Consider the following 17,421-nt stretch of genomic DNA (forward strand, 5'->3'; position numbering starts at 1 on the left):
ATCAAGGCAAGATCCCACCCAGCTAAGTTTCCAATTTGTGCAAAGGAACTCAAGAAAAGCTTAGATCCAGGTGTGGTGGGGCACAGTTTTAATTCCAGCACTGGGAAGGCAGAGGCAGGTGGATTTCTGGGTTTGAGGCCAGCCTGGTCTAAAGATCAAGTTCAAGGACAGCCAAGTTTAGCTAGTGAAGGAAACCATGGGAAACAGAAGGTTGGTGAAGATATAATTGAACAAGGGAGCCATATTTCTGGTCCAGTAAGTAACAATGTGGCAACTTCAGCCAAGTGGTTCTGGCTATAGAGTTAAGAATAGAAGAAAGAAGGTATAGAATAAAGCTGCCGGGGCCAGGCTTGTGGCAGGGATGTCCCTGAATGGAGGCCTAGTAGAGAGGCCATTGTGTGTAGCTGTGAAGTTGAAGCCTGGATTGCCTTGAGAGCCCAAGAGGTTAGAGATGCCAGAGTGGTGGGTACCTGCCAAGGAGAACTGCCAACAGGAAATGGAACCAGCTCAAGAGAAAGAAGTGTGTTGCAGTCAACAAAGCTGACCACAGTTGGAGATCTGAAGATCGTTCTGACATCAGACATGGAACTGCTGAACTTGGAGTTTCCCAGCTGGTTTTCAGTTTTGCTTTTGTTCAGTATTTCCTCACTGTGCTCCCTTTCCTGTGTTTTGGAATGGTAATGTATATCCTGTGCTGTTAAACGTTGGAGGTATGTGAATCTGCTTTTTGATTTTGATTTTTACAAAGGGATTACAGTTAAGAGACTGCCATGAGTCTCAGAAGAGACTTTAGAGTTTGGGACTGTTATTTGTTTGCCTACATGTATACATTTGCATCGTGTGTGCCTGGTTCCCCAAGAAGGCTAGAAGAGGGCACTGAATCACTTCGAACAGGAGCTATGGATGGTTGTAAAGCTGTCACGTGGGTGCTGGGAACAGAACCCAGGTCCTTTGCGAGAGCAACAAATGATCTTAATCATTGATGTCTCTCTCCAGCTCCTTGAATGAATCGTGACTAATATGGCTTTTGGTACCAGAAATGCTGCGATTCTATTTGCATCTTTCTTGCAGTGTGGGCATGTATTTTTGAGGAGCAGAATATAGAGTCACAGGCAGATCAGTGCTTTTCCGAAGATGTCTACACTCTGCTTCCTGACACCTGTGAATATGTTCCTTCACATGGCAAAGGAGAATTAAGACTGACGATGGAATTAAGATGATTTATTGATCAGCTGATCTTAAAATAGGGAATTTTCCATAATCTAGTGGGCCCACTGTCATCACAAGGGCCCTTAAAGAAGAAGAAAGAAGCAAAGAAGACCAAAAGAAGACCAGTAGAGAGATGGCTGTGTGAGGAAAATGCGGACCAGGGCTGCTGGATTTGAAAACACGGGAACCAGGACTAGTGGCACCTCTAGCAGCTGGAAAAGACCAGGAGACAGGTTTTACCTTTGAGTATCAGAGACAGAACAGTCATGCTGACATCTGGATTTTAATCTAATAAAGCACATTTTGAACTTCTGACCCTTGGAACTTTAAGATTAAAAAAAAAAAATCATGATCATTTGCTGCAGTGACACAGAAGAGAAGTACAAGCCCCAATCCTGTGGCTCCCCGTGCATCATCATGGTTGGGCACGGGATGGTATTTGCTTCTTCCCTGCTTCCTTCTCTGCCTCCTTTCTGCTCAGTAACCTCCTTCTCAAGGTGCTGAGAGCCCTGCTCCACCCTCTGCCCCTGCCCCGCCCCTGCAGCCCAGGTGAATCAGGGAGATGCAGAGTCTGCACCCTGCTTAAGAGCCCAGCCCGTTCCACACACCAGGTGCGCTGCCTATTTATAGCCCCTGATGCCCAGCAGACATTTAAGAGAAATTATACAATACTGCCTTTTATACCCTTTTTACAAAAGTGCTTCATTCTCTCTCAAGTTTATGAGTCCACCGGGATGGCTGAGCTTTAGAAGCTCGCATGATCATTTTGTCAATTGGTTATTGGAAAGAAACGTTTCCTTTGCCCCTGCTCGCTTCCTCTTGCAGAAGAATGTAGAAGGCACGTGTTTACGGTACCTCAAGGAAGAAATCTTTCTCACCCTCGGGGCCAAAACCAAACCAAACCAAAACCCCTAGTAACTGTCTAGAAAGAGATGAAACGACGGGAAAAGACAATGACATTTTCTTCCTTCTTTTTCTCCTCCTCCATCCTGTCCCATCCTTCTGCAAAGATTGGTACAGCTCCAACAGCTGTAGGGGTTGGTGCTTCTATTAGTTCCCCAGGGCTGCTATAATGAAGTAGCACAGCCAGATGGCTTAAAATACCAATCAAATTCACAGCTCTGGAGACCAGAAGCCTGATATCAAGGCATTGGCAGGCCTCTGCTTCCTCTGGGACTCTATAGAGATGTGTATTGCCTCTCCCTAGCTTCTGGTGGTGGTGAGCAGACGTTGGCTTACAGGGGCAGCATGCTAGTCTCTGCCTCTATTATCCTAGGGCTGTCTCTTCACACCGTCCTCCTTCTATGCACGTCTAAGTAAATAGCTCTCTTCCTCCAAGGCCACCAATCATACTGAATTAGGGATTCTACTCTAGTATGACCTCATCTGTCATGTGTATGACAACTATACAATAGCTCCATAATACTAGTAAGAGGGATTGAGAGACTAGATTAAGAGAACTGGACAGATTCTAGAGACAGAAGAAGATAGCACGTCCAGATTTTGGTGACTAAAGGGAACAAGGAGGCAGGAGAGAAGAAAAGTCAAATGCGATCGGGTTTCCAACTTAGGCGACTAGACAGAAGCCCAAACCTGAGGCGGCTCCCACTTCTCTCCTTCTATACCTACTAAGTTCAATGCTGAACACGTACCACATGTCCTCTCCCATAACATGCATTTCTCCCCAAAGGATAAATCTAAGCATAATGGATCTTACAATCAAAGGAATCTCCAATTTAATAAAATCTAAAATCATCTTGGCTTGCATATGATGAGGCTGGGCTTCATAAAGATTTGTTCCATAGCTTGTCTCTCTTGGTCCTCACGACACAGGTTGTCTTCTCTACTCCTCAAGTGACATCAAGGGACACCTGTATTACCCCTTCTCCACAGACATACAAACATCCCAGGCAGAATAAGAATAGTGACAGTTATGATCTATGGCGCATCCAGCCAGAATCTGGGCAATGTGCTTTATGGTTAAACCTCATTGTCACCAGATAGGTACCCAATTAGGGAGGGAAAGGAAGGCTCCCAAAGGCTCCATTTTGGACCTCTTGACCCCACAGCAATCCAGGCAGAGACCAATCTCCTCTGCTTGCTGGACAGGCTTCTCTAGAACCTATCTCCAGTGCTTTCCGTGCGGTGGTTGTGTAGTCCTTGCTTGCTTGGCCTCTGTCCTGGCATCACTGAAGAATCTGTGCTCCTTCAGAAACACTGGGATAAAAGTAGGCCTGGGAAGAGGTGAGTGTGGTCCCTAAAACATCACACTGAAGGAGACACCCACTTCTCAACATCCTGTAATTTTAACATTGACCTCTGAGATTGTCATCTTCCCTCGCCCTATTTCTTGCTATGTGGCTTCTTCATGTTGGCTTTTGATTTTACTACCATGAGTGTGTGGTTCATACTAATCCTTCATGGTTGCTAGGATTTGCCTCTGAAGCCTTCCCTGGCTACCTTTCAGGTTAGGACAGTGTCCTTCCTACTTAGAACTCCTATAATGCTAGTTCTGTGTATTTGTCATTGCCCTTCCATAAAAAATGACAAGTGTTTGCTGTTTCTTTGTCAGCTTCCCTGACTGATTGCGATCCCCTTGAGAGCCATCTTTATTTACCCCTCTCTTCTCTTCACTTAGCGCAGTACCTGGCATGCAGTAGGAAATTGTGAAGATGGGCTGAATTCTACTCTTGCCAAGATCACGTTGAAGTCTTAGAGTGGTATCTTCAGAAAAGGGCAGGGATTGGAATGTGCATGTGGAGAAGAAAGAGCACATAAAGACACAGATAAAGAGATGGCTATTTATAAGCTAAGTGAGGTGACCTTTGAAGAAATTAACCCCAGTAACACATTGGTCTTGGGACTTGGAGAACTGTGAGATTGTAAATTTCTGTTGTTTAAACCATCCAGGCTATGGTGTTTTCTAGCAAACAAATATACCAACCAAAGAACCAACTAAGAGGTCTCTAATGCTGTGCACAGACCTCCAGTTGCCTTAAATTTTCTCTGTTCTCACATCTTCCCTTCTCAATCAATCAACTCTTGGGGAAAGAAGATCCCATTTGTATCTCTCCCATGCAGAGCTCAGCCTCTGGCTGTTCACATTCTTCTCGCTCTGTAACTATTTCCACTGTTCCTGTCGTTGAGAAGGAGGTGCTGTCCTTGTCTGTGCACGGGGCTAGCGTTCATCTTCATTTGAGACAAACCAAGCCTCCCTGTGGATGGTGGTATCTGCTAATCTCAAGAAGCCCTGGCCTTAAGCTTTTGCCTTGTCCACAGCTAGCAGGTCACGAAGGGGAGCAGAAGAGACTCCCCGATGTGTTTGTCACGTGGTGAGACTGCTATGTCTTAAAACCACATCCATCTAATTATGAGTGCATTGAGAGCCTGTCACGTGCCGTGCCTTTCTGGACACTGGGGATGTGGTGTTAAAGCTGATGAACCAGATGGCTTCAGGCGGCCTCCTGAAGCTCACATTCTCATGTTGTCGATCGAGATCTTGACCATCGTGACACCCCGATAATAAGCACAACTCATGCTTTTCACCGAGCTTCCTGGTTTGCCAAGCGTGATGATGCTCATTAGTCCACCGAGTCCTCTCCAAAGCCTTCCTTGTGCAGCAAGAATTATTATTACCATCGTCTGTGAATTCTCACAATTGATTTTTTTCTTCTTTTTTAACATCTTTGACATCAGCTTTCCAGTTATGGTGGATGACATAGCATAGTTTAATTGGTAGCTCCTGTTCTCTTTTTTGGTAAAAGAAAAAGGTGTGTGTGTGTGGGGGGGGGGGAGGGACAAATCTGGAAGTGTCAATGACATCTTAGCTTTAATACACTGTAAAATGATCCCTGTCTTTCAGATGATGAAGTTGCAGTTCAGAGAGCTGCAGTGGCTTTCAAGGTCACGTGGTCACATCGTCTTCTATGTGGCCTGGAGTCCTGGAACAATTAGGACTGTAAGTCACCACTGCCCACCCTTGACTAGAGCCCCTTTGCCCCTTTGCTCTTGGGAGGTTGGTTCCCTAAGCACACACAGCTTGTTGCATTAATTTTTTTCTACAGGAAATCCCATAGTTCGTCCCAGGATGAACTTCAAAGGGAATCTCTCCCCCAGCTCTACCACACCAGGGGAGTCACAGGAGACCAGAGCTAAGCATATCAAAAGAGCCCTAAACCCCTGTGCCCAGGGGGCTGCGATGAGCTCCCTCCTCCCTGGGCTGCTTTGGGGGATCCGATGACAAAATACATCCGAGGCAGAGGAGGACCCTGTGATCAGCTGTCATCTTTGATGAATACCCAGGATGCATTTTTCTTTCTTCATTATCTAGGAGGAATCAACTCTTTACCTTCTGCGATGTGCAGTCTGACACACCCACTTACTAATGCATTACCTGGAAGGTGCTTGGATTGGGGAAGTGAGGGTGGAGGGAGAAGCAGGGTAGACATTCTCTCTGGAGACAAGAGAAGAAGAGGAGGAGAAAGAGAAGGCAGCTGGAGGGAAAAGGAGGAACCAGGCCAAGTTTGGCATTGCCTTCTTTTTATTGCGTGTACGATCTGGGAGCCAAAATCTGGACCTAAGCCAGGCAGAAGGGATCTGGCAGAACAGCGGCTTACGCGCTTTGCAGGGTGTTCAGCACCCTGTGCCTGTCGCCTGCTGAATCTCTTTCTGTTCATCTCATCATCCACCCCACCCAGCCAGCAGTGATAGATGGGGGTGGTTGCTCTTCTCTCCACGGAGTTTTCATAGAAGGCACACCGCTCCTAAGAGACCGCCTCGCCTCTACCCATTTCCCCACTTCCATTTTCTCCCTGTCTTTCCATCGGCTGTAGGATTCCTCCAGGATTCCGAAGGTCCCAAGTCTGACCTCCAACTCCTCTTACCACATAGTTGCCCAAATCCCCAACTTATATGAATTGGTCTTTGTGGACAGTCACGCCTTTTGGCTCTCACCCCATGCTACTATTCACAGTGCCCCTCCCTTTCTATGAAACCTTTGAAACTCAGTTCCTAGAAAGATCCCCTCCTGGGCTCAGCCACAGTGAAGTGAGCATCCCTAAAATCCCTAAAGGGACCCACCCACAGAAGAGTGGCCACATCTTCTCTGTGGCCTTTACTTTGCTGTCATAGGCTGCGTATGACCTTGATACTGTCTGTGCCTTCGTTTCTGCTTGGACAGTGGACTCAGAGCCTTGCCTCTTTACTCAGTGATTCCCCTTCTAGTCCTTAGAGCAAGCCTTCCAGGGGCACCCCCTGCATCTTCTGGGAGCTCTATCTTGGTTATAGATACCCGTAGCTCAGTGAGGTTGGCTGCTCATGAGCCCCACCCTCCACTGTGCTGTCTTAGCAGCCCCTAGTCTAGGCCAGGGGGCAGAAAGAGACCTCTCACCACAGCCTTCCTTCATCCTCTAGCACTCAGGAACGCCCTCTGCTCTTGAGATGTGCATGGGGACTGCTGGCTCCCACAGTCAGGGCTCCCACAGGGCTCTCTTGACTCTCAGGTCACATGACAGAACATTCTTTCACATACCTGTGAAATACTTAACCTCCTACATACTTGGTCCAAGAGATGCTGTGAACTGTGTGGTGTTGACATCCTGAGGAAGGTCTGGCTGAGCTCACTCTCCTTCGGCTTCTGCCCAACTTTTTTGTTTGGTATTCTTTCCTTCCAAGCTCCAATCATTCAGAGTGTAACTTAGGGTTTACCGTTCCTAGGCCATGTCCCTAGGGCAGAAATTGTGGTTTGTTCATGCCTGGGTCTCTACTGTCTAACATGTTGCCAGTTGAAGTCAATAAAGAGGAAATTGCGGACTAGAGTGGTGAAATTGAACTCAAGAAAATTTCCTTGAACCCCTGATGTGTTCAAGGCTTTGCGTTAAGTATCTTAGGTCCCAAAAAGGCAATAAAGTCAAACATGGTCTCTGTCCTTCAGCAAACAGGGCCAGGCAAAGGCAATAGCTTCTTCCCATTTAATCACAAATGGGAGCATATGGGTAGATACTCTCTTCTAGATGATGGGGAAGTGGCTGGGGTCCTGATCGGCTATCTGTGAGAAAGGCCACAATTGGAAATCCAGGTGTCATGCTTTTAGAGGAAGGGTGGAGGTTTCTTCTGATGGTTAAGACACGAAGAAAACAAGGTTGTTTCTTGGAGACCATAAGCTCTTTGCTTCTGTCTTGCTTGTCAACCCAGATGAAGACTGGATAATGGAAATACCAAGAGCCCTGGGCCTTGGAGGATTCTATATCCTGCTGGCCCAAGTGGGATCAGTCCAGCCCTTTCTCTTTCCTCGGGTGATTAGTGAGATCTCCAGTCGGCCATGACAGCCTGCCAGGGACGGCTTGAGTGGCAGCAGGCAGTCTTGTCAGCCATTATCTTGCTGGAGTAATCCTCGAACCTGTGCGGCCTCTCCATTTGATCTGCTTAAGACTGCAGGAGATAGTCAAATGCTTTTGGCTAATATCATATGCATGCATAATTAGATGGCAGCAATTACCATCTGGGTTCCTAGCATTTGTTCCAGCATTCATGCCCTGGGCAAGGAGCTGGTAGGAGTAAAGGCAGGGCAGCTTCCCCCAGCCCGCTTGTCCTCTGTCAGCCTCCCAGAGAGCAGATTGGAAGCCTGGAGCCTGGGAGCACAGCCCTGTGGAAGGGCAATGGTACTCAATGAAGAGTGACAACAGGCAGGTGGTGGAGGGAACCGAGCCTTGCTGGTGTCTGCGCCAGCTCAAGGGTTGGCATGCAGTTGTGAGCTGGGTGAGCTGCCATGGGCATGGATGGTGAAGGCTCATAGACACCCCTTGTTTCAGAGACAAAGCCAAGAGTCAGTTTGAGGGTTCTCAGAGCAGTGACAGGGCTGATGGGATGCCATATGCCCCGCCCTGGCCCTGGGTTCTCCCCCCCCACCCAACTGTTGGCTCTCCCTGTGGGTGCCATTGATGCAAGCATATGCTTGGCCAGGTCTGGCTGACATTTTCCTGGGGCTTGTACTCAGGCTTCTTGGCTGGGAAGGGAAGGCGCAGATACAAAGAACTGAGATTGCCTGGGGGAAAGTCTTCAGGTGCAAAGGGGAGTGGACAAGCGTGGACTCCAAGCTCTCAGAGCTTTTGCTATTTTCTGTCCTTTGACTTGGAGTGTCCCAGAGGCTCCCAGCAGGGCTGGCACAATCTAAGAGAGTGCTTGCTACCTGCTGTGCTCACAGCTCAATCAAGCAGCCCTGTAGGTGCGTGCCCAGCAGCTGCTGGCCTGGATGGTGAGGCCTGGCTAGCAAATGTTTATCCACTCCAAGGTTTTGGAATGGGTGGAATTGGGCTTCAATCCCAGCTCTGCCTTTGCGATCAAATGACCTAGGTGAAGTTCCTTAAACCCCGGATGCCCCTTTAGCAAGGAAAGTAGAAATTTGTAGGGGTATCCGGCACATCAGTGACACTCAGAGATAGTTTTGGCTTTCCTTTGCTTTGTTGTGGGTTGAGTATGGTATGGAGTATGCACTCTCTACATTTTTTGCTTTTACCTACTTGGCAAAGGAGCAAAATGGAGAAGGGGTGTTGATAAAGCTATTTGTATCCCTGGGGAGGGGGGTGTTTCTAGATCCTCTAGTTTGCCACAGGGAAGACTACATGAAGTGGACTTTGGCCAAAGAGGCTGTCTGTACTTCTAGTGGTACAGTCTCTATTATTTGTCCCAGGCAAAACCTGGGCCACCCCTTGGGCTGTCCAATAGCTCCATCCTAGCTATTTGTCATGGCCCCCCTCAATACTTAGTCATTATTTTGGTAGGATTTGTGATTGTACCCTCAATCTCTTTCACAATGTCCAGCAAATGGTAAAGTTTTTGAGAAATATTTGTGAAGTGACTCTTAGTTTAATTTATATAATCTCAGCCTAGGTGTGGGCTTGCTTGACCAGATGAAGGAGGAATGATAACATACCAAAATAAAGGAGGGAAGAAAACCAAGAAAATTCTGGAGCCTAGTATATTAGAAGAAGCATGTTTTTAGAGTGGCTCGTCAATGCTTCCATCTTAGCTTTGTGGTATGAAAGTTATATGATCACGCTGGAAATTCATTCCTCTGAACCTCAGTTTCCTCATCTCCAAGATGGGTATAACGTAGAGCTTTTTTTAAAATATTTATTTATTTATTATGTATACAATATTCTGTCTGTGTGTATGCCTGAAGACCAGAAGAGGGCACCAGACCCCATTACAGATGGTTGTAAGCCACCATGTGGTTGCTGGGAATTGAACTCAGGACCTTTGGAAGAGCAGGCAATGCTCTTAACCTCTGAGCCATCTCTCCAGCCCAACGTAGAGCTTTTATAAGAATTTAAAAGCAAAGCATATAAACTATAGAAGAGTGAGATGGTTATGATTGTGTTTTAAGATATGTTCAGGGGTTGGCTATGGTGGCACAAACCTGTCATATCAGTAATTGAAAGGCTGAGGTAGGAGAATTACAAGTTGGATGTCAAGATGAGCTACCTAGGGTATCAAGACCAGCTTGATTTAAGCAGCAAGTTCTGGTCTCAAAACAAATCAACAACAAGGGCAGGGAGTGTAGCTAAATGGTGAGCGAGGTACCTGGCATGGACAATGCCCTTGGGTCCAATCCCTAGATGGTGGGAGATGAACATTTGACCTTTGGAAATCTAGCCAACGTGACTGGAACTCTCATTCTGGGAAATTCTGAAATGTGGACCTCCCATGATTTCTTGACCTCTTCTACTTAGGCTTGTGATGATCTGGTCTTGTGTGTCTCTTCCCCCCTCTTGGTTTCCCTCCACTATCTGGGCACACCTGAGTAGCTGGAGGGTTTTGTAGATTTACTAGTGATTATAGGTGTCAGGACTCAGAGGAAAGTTTCAGTTTGCTGGGTGAGGCACTGGCCTCATGGGCAGTATCACTCTAGGACTATTGGGCAACTCTTATGTTGTGGGAATTCATGGACCACTCTTCTTGAGGAGAGTTATCGAGAATGAAGAGATCCCCATTTGGGTCCCTCCTATGTCTGGCTCAGAAATATAGCTGATTCTCAATGACGGCTTTGGAATCATTCCTTCCTTAGATTCAGAGGACTTGGGGTGACCTTAGCTCAGGTGGTACCAGGTTACTAGCCTTGGTGAGTTGGTGGTTTGGGGTAAGAAGCATGACTGTAGGTAGGGCAGAGCTGAAAGCAGTCATTTCCTGGAGAGGGTGCCTGTCTGTATGTTAAATCCAGATGGTCCATCTGGGCAGTGCAGAGACTCTGCCAGCAAACAGAAGTTCTAGGGAATAGTGCTGGGCCTCTTGGACTTCAGCAGAAAGTTGGCAAGAGCCAGGCAGGGAGGCATTAAGGTTCCAGCCAAGCAGGGCAGGGAATAATTGCCAAAGAGTACCAGAAAGATGAGCCAGAAACTGAGGCTGAAGGCCAAGTCTTCAAGTGGGCTCAGGCCACTTGAACTAGAGCAATGGCCCTTTGCTTCTGCACACGTGTGTTTCCAGTGGCCGCGTGGGATGGCACACCAACATGCTTGTGGTTGGCTGCAAGGTCATGAAGTCCTTGAGGACAATACCTGGTGGCACATCTTGTCCTTAACTACTCAGCCAAGAGGCCCAAGCTAAGGCAGAAACAAGCTGAAGACAGGGCTCCAGCAACGTGGAGTGAAGCCCTGCCTTACTCTCTCCACACCAGACCTCTAAAGTCCTGGGGGGATCTGGGATGAAGTAGCACTGGCAAGAAAGACCAGCCGGGAGAGGAACAGCAGCTTGTAAGGCTTTGGGCTGACCATGAGCTCTCAAACCCAACCATCTAAGCTGGTATTAAGCTGGGTTTCTCCTGAGAATTTAGCCAAGTTTTAAGGTAAACATTCTACTGTGATCTCTGCTCTTCTCTTCAGAGCAAAGAAAATGGTCCATGCCCACCTTGGGGACTACAGAGTAAAGTTGGGAGAACCCTGGACCCCGAGGCTCAGTCACTTCCAAAGGTCAGAGTGCTGCGATACACTGTTAGTCCTGGTTCTTTGAGGACTTGTCTCGGCCGGAGACACTGGAGTGTCAGCTACTAGGTGGAGGAAGGTTGCCATTTTATTTAGGTATTTTTTGAGATAAGGTGTTATTATCAGCTGAGGCTGACTTGGAACTCATCCTGTTGTCCAGGCTGGCCTCAAACTTGTCACTTTCTACCTCGGCCTTCTAAGTACTGAAAGTATAGACAAGTGCACACCACCATGTTTAGTAAAGATGACCGTTTCTTGCTTTGTGGTAGTATCAAGGCCATGACTTAGGATCCATTGGCTCGCTGGGCACAATATTTGTTGAATCTGTAACAATGCAACCTAATTTTAGCTTCAACCCTTTTTGGCCCAGACCCATTTTTCAGAACTTGGGGGTTTAGGTTTTCAGTGGAAGAATCTCAGGTTGCTGTGGAACAGGGCTAAGATGTGCAGGCCACTTAGAATTGGCCACTTCTCCTTCCCTTGGATGTGATAACTTTAGTTCCCAGCTAGTTAGTTACCAGCAGGCTTGATTGGAGTCCTTTGTCTGTCCTCTTGGCCTGCACCAAGTGGCCCTTGAAAGGTCCTATTGTTTTCTTGCTTGGAATATGCCCCGCCCCAAGACCATCAGTCCAGTCCCAGAGTGTCCAGGGCTGTGGAGAAGACCTCTGCAGGGTGGAGTGCTTTTTCCAGGAATTCATCACCAGTCTGCATCCAATTAGGGAGAGCAGGCTGGGTGAGACATCGGCCCAAACCCTTCTTAAGTAACATCCCTAATTGATGACAGGGACTCTGAAGCGGTTTAGAAGCCAGCTCGGATTGTGTTTTAAAATCCTCCTTTCTCCTGGGCTGTCTGCCAGAACTCTGTGGCTTGGTTCTCCAAGAGAACAAAGGAAGCTTTGAAAATCTTTCCACCCCCTCCCCAAATGCTTATCTGAAAGGACATCCCCACCCCCTCCCAGTTGCAGCCATCCTGGAAGCACAGGTGATAAACTGCTTCTTAGTCATCCGTTTGGAAGTCATCATATCCCCAGAGTAGGAACTGCAGCAGGAGCAAGGGACAGAGACCGTCTCAGTGCCCACTTGACACCTTGTGAAGCTCTGGGAAGTGAGAGGGAAAGGGCAGGGGCAATGGGACTTTGTTCTGCGACAACTCTTATCTCTGGGTCTTGGGCTGTTGAAATGTCAACCCTGGGCTAGATAGGATCTCCTAACAGCTGCTACTGCTGGTTGGGGCTGGGAGCAGGGCTGATGGTGGGCGGGAGGAGGGCCTAGAAGTACATTCAGCCTTTTGAATTCTTGAAGGTAGAGTTGGACCTTTCCTACAGAGGAACGCAGAGGCTGCACGGAGGGGCCAGCTACTGCTGTGTCCCGGAGAAGCTGTCTTAGAAAGGGTGAGGGGTAAGCCATTTCAGAGGAGGAGCTGGTCCACCTTTTAAGCTGCCTAGTTATGAGCTGTGGAAGGGAGAGGAAATTAGACTTGGGGTCCCAACTGGACTCTGCAAGTCTGGTCAAGATGAGGACTTTTTCCTCTCAAGGCTGTGCTCCAGGGGCCATCTGTCGACCTCCACATTGCTGCTCTCGGGCACACATCCCCATCCCCCCCCCCCCCCCCGGCAATGTGAATGCACAAGGATAGGATTACGTACAATAACCAGCAGTATCGTGTGTCCGGCTTAATTCAGAAGCATTTCAGCGTTTGGAAGCTGTGGGGGAGATGACGTCAGAGCTGACTGCATTGTTATCTTCGAAATTCACACAGCGCCGGCTGTCAAGCACTGACTGTCAGGTCCGTCACACGTAACACAGCATGTCCTTGCAGTAACCCTTTGCACCAGTAGAGAGAACTGTGAGCTTCAGGAGGGTCAAAGCGCTTGCCTGAGATCACACAGCAACTAGGAGAGACGGAACTCAAGTCTAGAAGCATCAAACTCTTAGCCACTCTCTGTTGACTCTCACTCAGCTGTTTATGCCTGGCAGGAAGAGTAGGGGTGTCACCAGGAAGCAGAGACTGTTTGGCTGGGAGAAGAGCAGAAGTGAAGGCAGTATTTGTCATAAACCAATTAGGAAATAAGAGAAAAGGGAAGTACTGCCTACTGCGCACCTACTGTCTGCCTTGCGTTGTATAGCTTTTCACTCTTTCATTGTCTTATCTCCCTATGTACCCCACAGAAGAAGATCAGGTGCTGGTGGTGGGGTTCTGTTGGGAGCTGTGAACCCTCCCCTCCCCCCCCCAGATCATGAATTTCTGGTAAACTACTTGTAATGCTTGCAGCTGCTCTGAGCACGAGACCCTCAGGAGTTCCTTATGGTGGGAGGGTGGTTTCTGGTGGGTTTGGCTGGGGCGTGGCTATCAGTTAAGGATCTCTACACAAGCTGCTCTGGTACACAATAAAGGGGGCATCCTGTTTCAAGGATGACCCGTGTCTCTGTCTGTGAGTCTTTGTGTGTTTCAATCTCCAGCCCCTTGCCCAGTTCACAAACTGTATGGTAGCGCATCGAAGGCAGACAGGCATGGTGTGCTACAGGGCTCAATTGCTCAGACTGATCATATTGCATATTGAGTAATTTGAATTTAGATGCAGACCTGTGTTCCATCTTCAGCACCCATGTGACAAATTGGGCACGGGAGGCATGCTCTTGTAACCCCAGCACTGGGTTGGGGGCAACAGAAACGGGATCATTAGGATTTGATTGCCAACCGGTCTAACTGAATTGGCAAGTTCTATATTTAGTGGGTGAACAGTCTCCAAATATAAGGTGTAAAGTGATTGAAGGAGACACATGAAGTCAACATCTGGCATCCACGCGCATGTGCACCCCCTATATACATACACACGACACGCATATGATTCACTTGTGTAGGTCTCCAACACTAGTTAACTGGCCAAGTAGTTTGCTCACATTTTTTTTTTGTTTGTTTATTAAATGTTCACCAACTGTATTGGGGGCAACCGGCCTTGAACCCAAGCAAGGGGCCTCTGTTAGGAAGCACTTCTGAGCCTGTGACTATCAGGGAGGGCTATATGCCTCATTTATTTCCTGTTCCATCTCCCTATATGCAGTCCTACCCTGAGTTCTGCCACTGAGGCCAAAGCAGAGGACAGCAAAGCCAGGAGTGGTGAGGGCAGAAGGTGGGCTACCTTGTTCTCTGGGCACAAAGAGTTCTTTGCGGTGGGGGCTCTCCCAAGGAGCAGCGACAGGCTGTGAATGTCTCTTCCCCAAATGTAACCACCTTCCCTGCCTGCTTCTTCTCCCTGGCTGCTGTCTCTGAGCAGCGCAGCCAGCTCCCCTGTGCCCTCTGGAGGGCCCTTCTGGCACGTCAAGCATCCAAAGGACCCAGAAAGGTAAGATAGAGCTGGTTGTTAAAATGAGGTCCTTCTCGGCCATTTGGCTACTTTCTGTCTTCCTTCTGCCTTTTTCAGACCCTAGTTGGGGACTCTCTGGGTCCCAGAGGGGATGGAGGCCCCTCCCAGAAGTGTCTAGGTAGGAATAGAAGGGAAAGGACGGCAGGGCAAGAAGATTTGTCAGTTTATGGCTCCAGAATTCAGACTCCTGGGATGATTTAGGAAGTGTCAGGAGTTGAGGGACACCTTCGCCCTCACCTGGTGTCACATGGGTGACATCCTCCCTGTCACCTGCCTACCCCCGAGCACTTGCCTTCAGAATCTTCTCAGAAGAGAAAGGATGGCATGCTGGATGGGCAGTGGAGCCCCAGATCTCTGCTTCTAGATTTGGTACAGACCTGCTGGTAACCCTAGGTCGCAAGTCATAATGATGCTACCCTACCCTCCTCACTAGACTTCTACAGTGCCCCATGCTGCAGATATGGAGTGACCTTTGTGCTTGACCTAATCACCTTGTGCTGAACAAAGAAAAACAAGGTACCTTGGCAGTTGTTCCGTGGGGACCCATGCATGGTGCCAGGTGGCACTGGGGTGAACTGTGGCTTAGAGGGCTAGGGACCTGGCTCTGGGTAGCTCCGGCAAGTCCTGAATGCAATGGCTGCTCCTCTAGGAGAGGTCACTTTCGATATCCCTAGCCACCGAGAGATTAACTGCTGTTCTCTTATCCAAACCACTGGTGTCTATTTTCAAAAATACTAGAGGCTCATTTGCATTTCATTTGCATCGCATTTACATTCCAACTCATTTAGTGTTCAGAAACCACTGAGATTTCTCTCAAGTCCCTGCTTCTTGCTTTCCCAGGTTGTCTCTCTTTCTCTTCCTCTGCCCGGTAATCTGTATCTGGGCCAGCTGGTCTACATTAGCCTGTTTGGGTGTACATCATTGGTCCAGCCTGGCTGAGATGCTCACAGGGGGAGCCAATAGTGGCCATCTTAGGAAATCAGTCACCAGCACAGCCAAAGGGGCTTTCCTTTTCCTACCTTCCCCAGGTCTTCCTTCTCCTGAGCATCCTTTCTAAACAGGAGACTCTAGCTGCCTGCAGCTGCACACACAGAGGGCCAGGGGGTAGGTTTACCAGGGAAGACAAAGAAAACAATTGAAGAACTGATAGTTGTGTTTTGGTTTGCATCCTGCAGGTTCCTGGGATGGTCTGCTAGGGAAATCCTTAGCTGGGCTACCAAGTCTGAGAGCTGCTGGGCCCATCAACATGACATCAATGACAGAGGGAGGCTGTGCCTGCCTGCCGTTTCCTTCCCTATCTCCCTGGCTCCATCTCTGACTTACTGTAAACCTGCAGATCTTCTAAAAACTTAGAGATGCATTTTTGGTCCGACTTGCTCACTTCGCCTTATCTCTTCTAAGTGGGACGGGAACTAGTTAAGCCGGTTAACGCTGGTGACTTAGACTGACCCTTGACCCAGTCAGAGTGGGCACTGACCTCCTGGTTACTCCCTTGTTAGAACTCTAACGTAAGCTAAAACATGGTGGCTAAATTCTCTCTCTCCACTCCTCCCTGAAGCCTCTGCAAAGGTCTTAACTGGTCTCACCCCAGACCATTCTGCACTTCCAGGTACATGCCTGTTAGAGGAGACTGCTGGTTCATTTCCTGGCCTCTCAGACCCGAATAATCACATAGAAACTATATTGTTCAGCCAATTATTCAGGCATGTTTCTAGCTAGCTCTTACATCTTGAATTAACCCATTTTTATTAATCTCTGTGTTGCCATGAGGCTGTGACTTATTGGAAAGATTCCTTCTCCTTTGGCAGCTACATGGCACCTCCCTGACTCCACCTTCTCTCTCTCTCTGTCTCTCTGTTCGGATTTCCCACCTGGCTTTATTCTGCCCTGCCATAGGCTGAAAGCAGCTTCTTTATTAACCAATGGTAATAAAACATTTACAAATACAGAGGGGAATCCCACATCACATGTCCTAAAATGTGAGTGTTGTACTGAGGTGCTGTAGGATGTAGTCGTGAAGACATCTGTCTGTCTGCTGTGTAAGCTCCCATTTCTACTCATAGCATGGGCCTTTGCTCAGGGGCCAACCTTTTACGGCTTCTGGTCAGCTTAGGAGCCTCGGTTTCTCAGTGTGTGAAGTTAGGGACTCTTGGGACTCTTCTCATCCTCACAGAGGATAAGTCACCTGTCAAATGGATGCTTTCTTTCCCTGTGGTTCTTCTAGCTGGGGCATGACATACCGACAGAGAGGGAGAGATGTGCCCTCAACCTTGCTCTGGGATAGCAGATAGCAGACTCCAGCAAGTCTGGTTTAGGGTAGGGCAACTGGGGACTACTGTACCAGGGTGAGTGGGTGTGTGTAGGGGTGCTGTACCTGGGTGAGTGAGCTAGGGTAGGCTGGGTATGGGTGGGGGTAGTATACCTGGGAGAGTGGGTAGGCTGTGTGTGTAGAGGTACTGTACCTGGGCAAGTGGGGCTAGGGTAGGCTTTGTGTGTATGTGTGTGTGTGTGTGTATTTGTAGGTGTACTGTACCTGGGTGAATGGGGCTAGGGTAGGCTGTGTGTGTGTGTGTGTGTGTTTATGTGTGTGCAGGGGTACTGTACCTGGGTGAGTGAGCTATGGTAGGCTGTGTGTGTGTGTGTGTGTGTGTGTGTGTTTATGTGTGTGTGTAGAGGTACTGTGCCTAGGCCAGTGGGGCTAGAGTAGGCTGAGTGTGTGTGAGTGTGTGTGTGTGTATGGAGGGGTACTGTACCTGGGTGAGTGGGGCTAGGGTAGACTGTGTGTGTGTGTGTGTGTGTGTGTTTATGTGTGTGCAGGGGTACTGTACCTGGGTGAATGAGCTATGGTAGGCTGTGTGTGTGTGTGTGTGTGT

This window comes from Microtus ochrogaster, chromosome 5 (genome assembly GCF_000317375.1).
Source record: "Microtus ochrogaster isolate Prairie Vole_2 chromosome 5, MicOch1.0, whole genome shotgun sequence".
In the NCBI taxonomy this organism is placed as follows: domain Eukaryota; kingdom Metazoa; phylum Chordata; class Mammalia; order Rodentia; family Cricetidae; genus Microtus; species Microtus ochrogaster.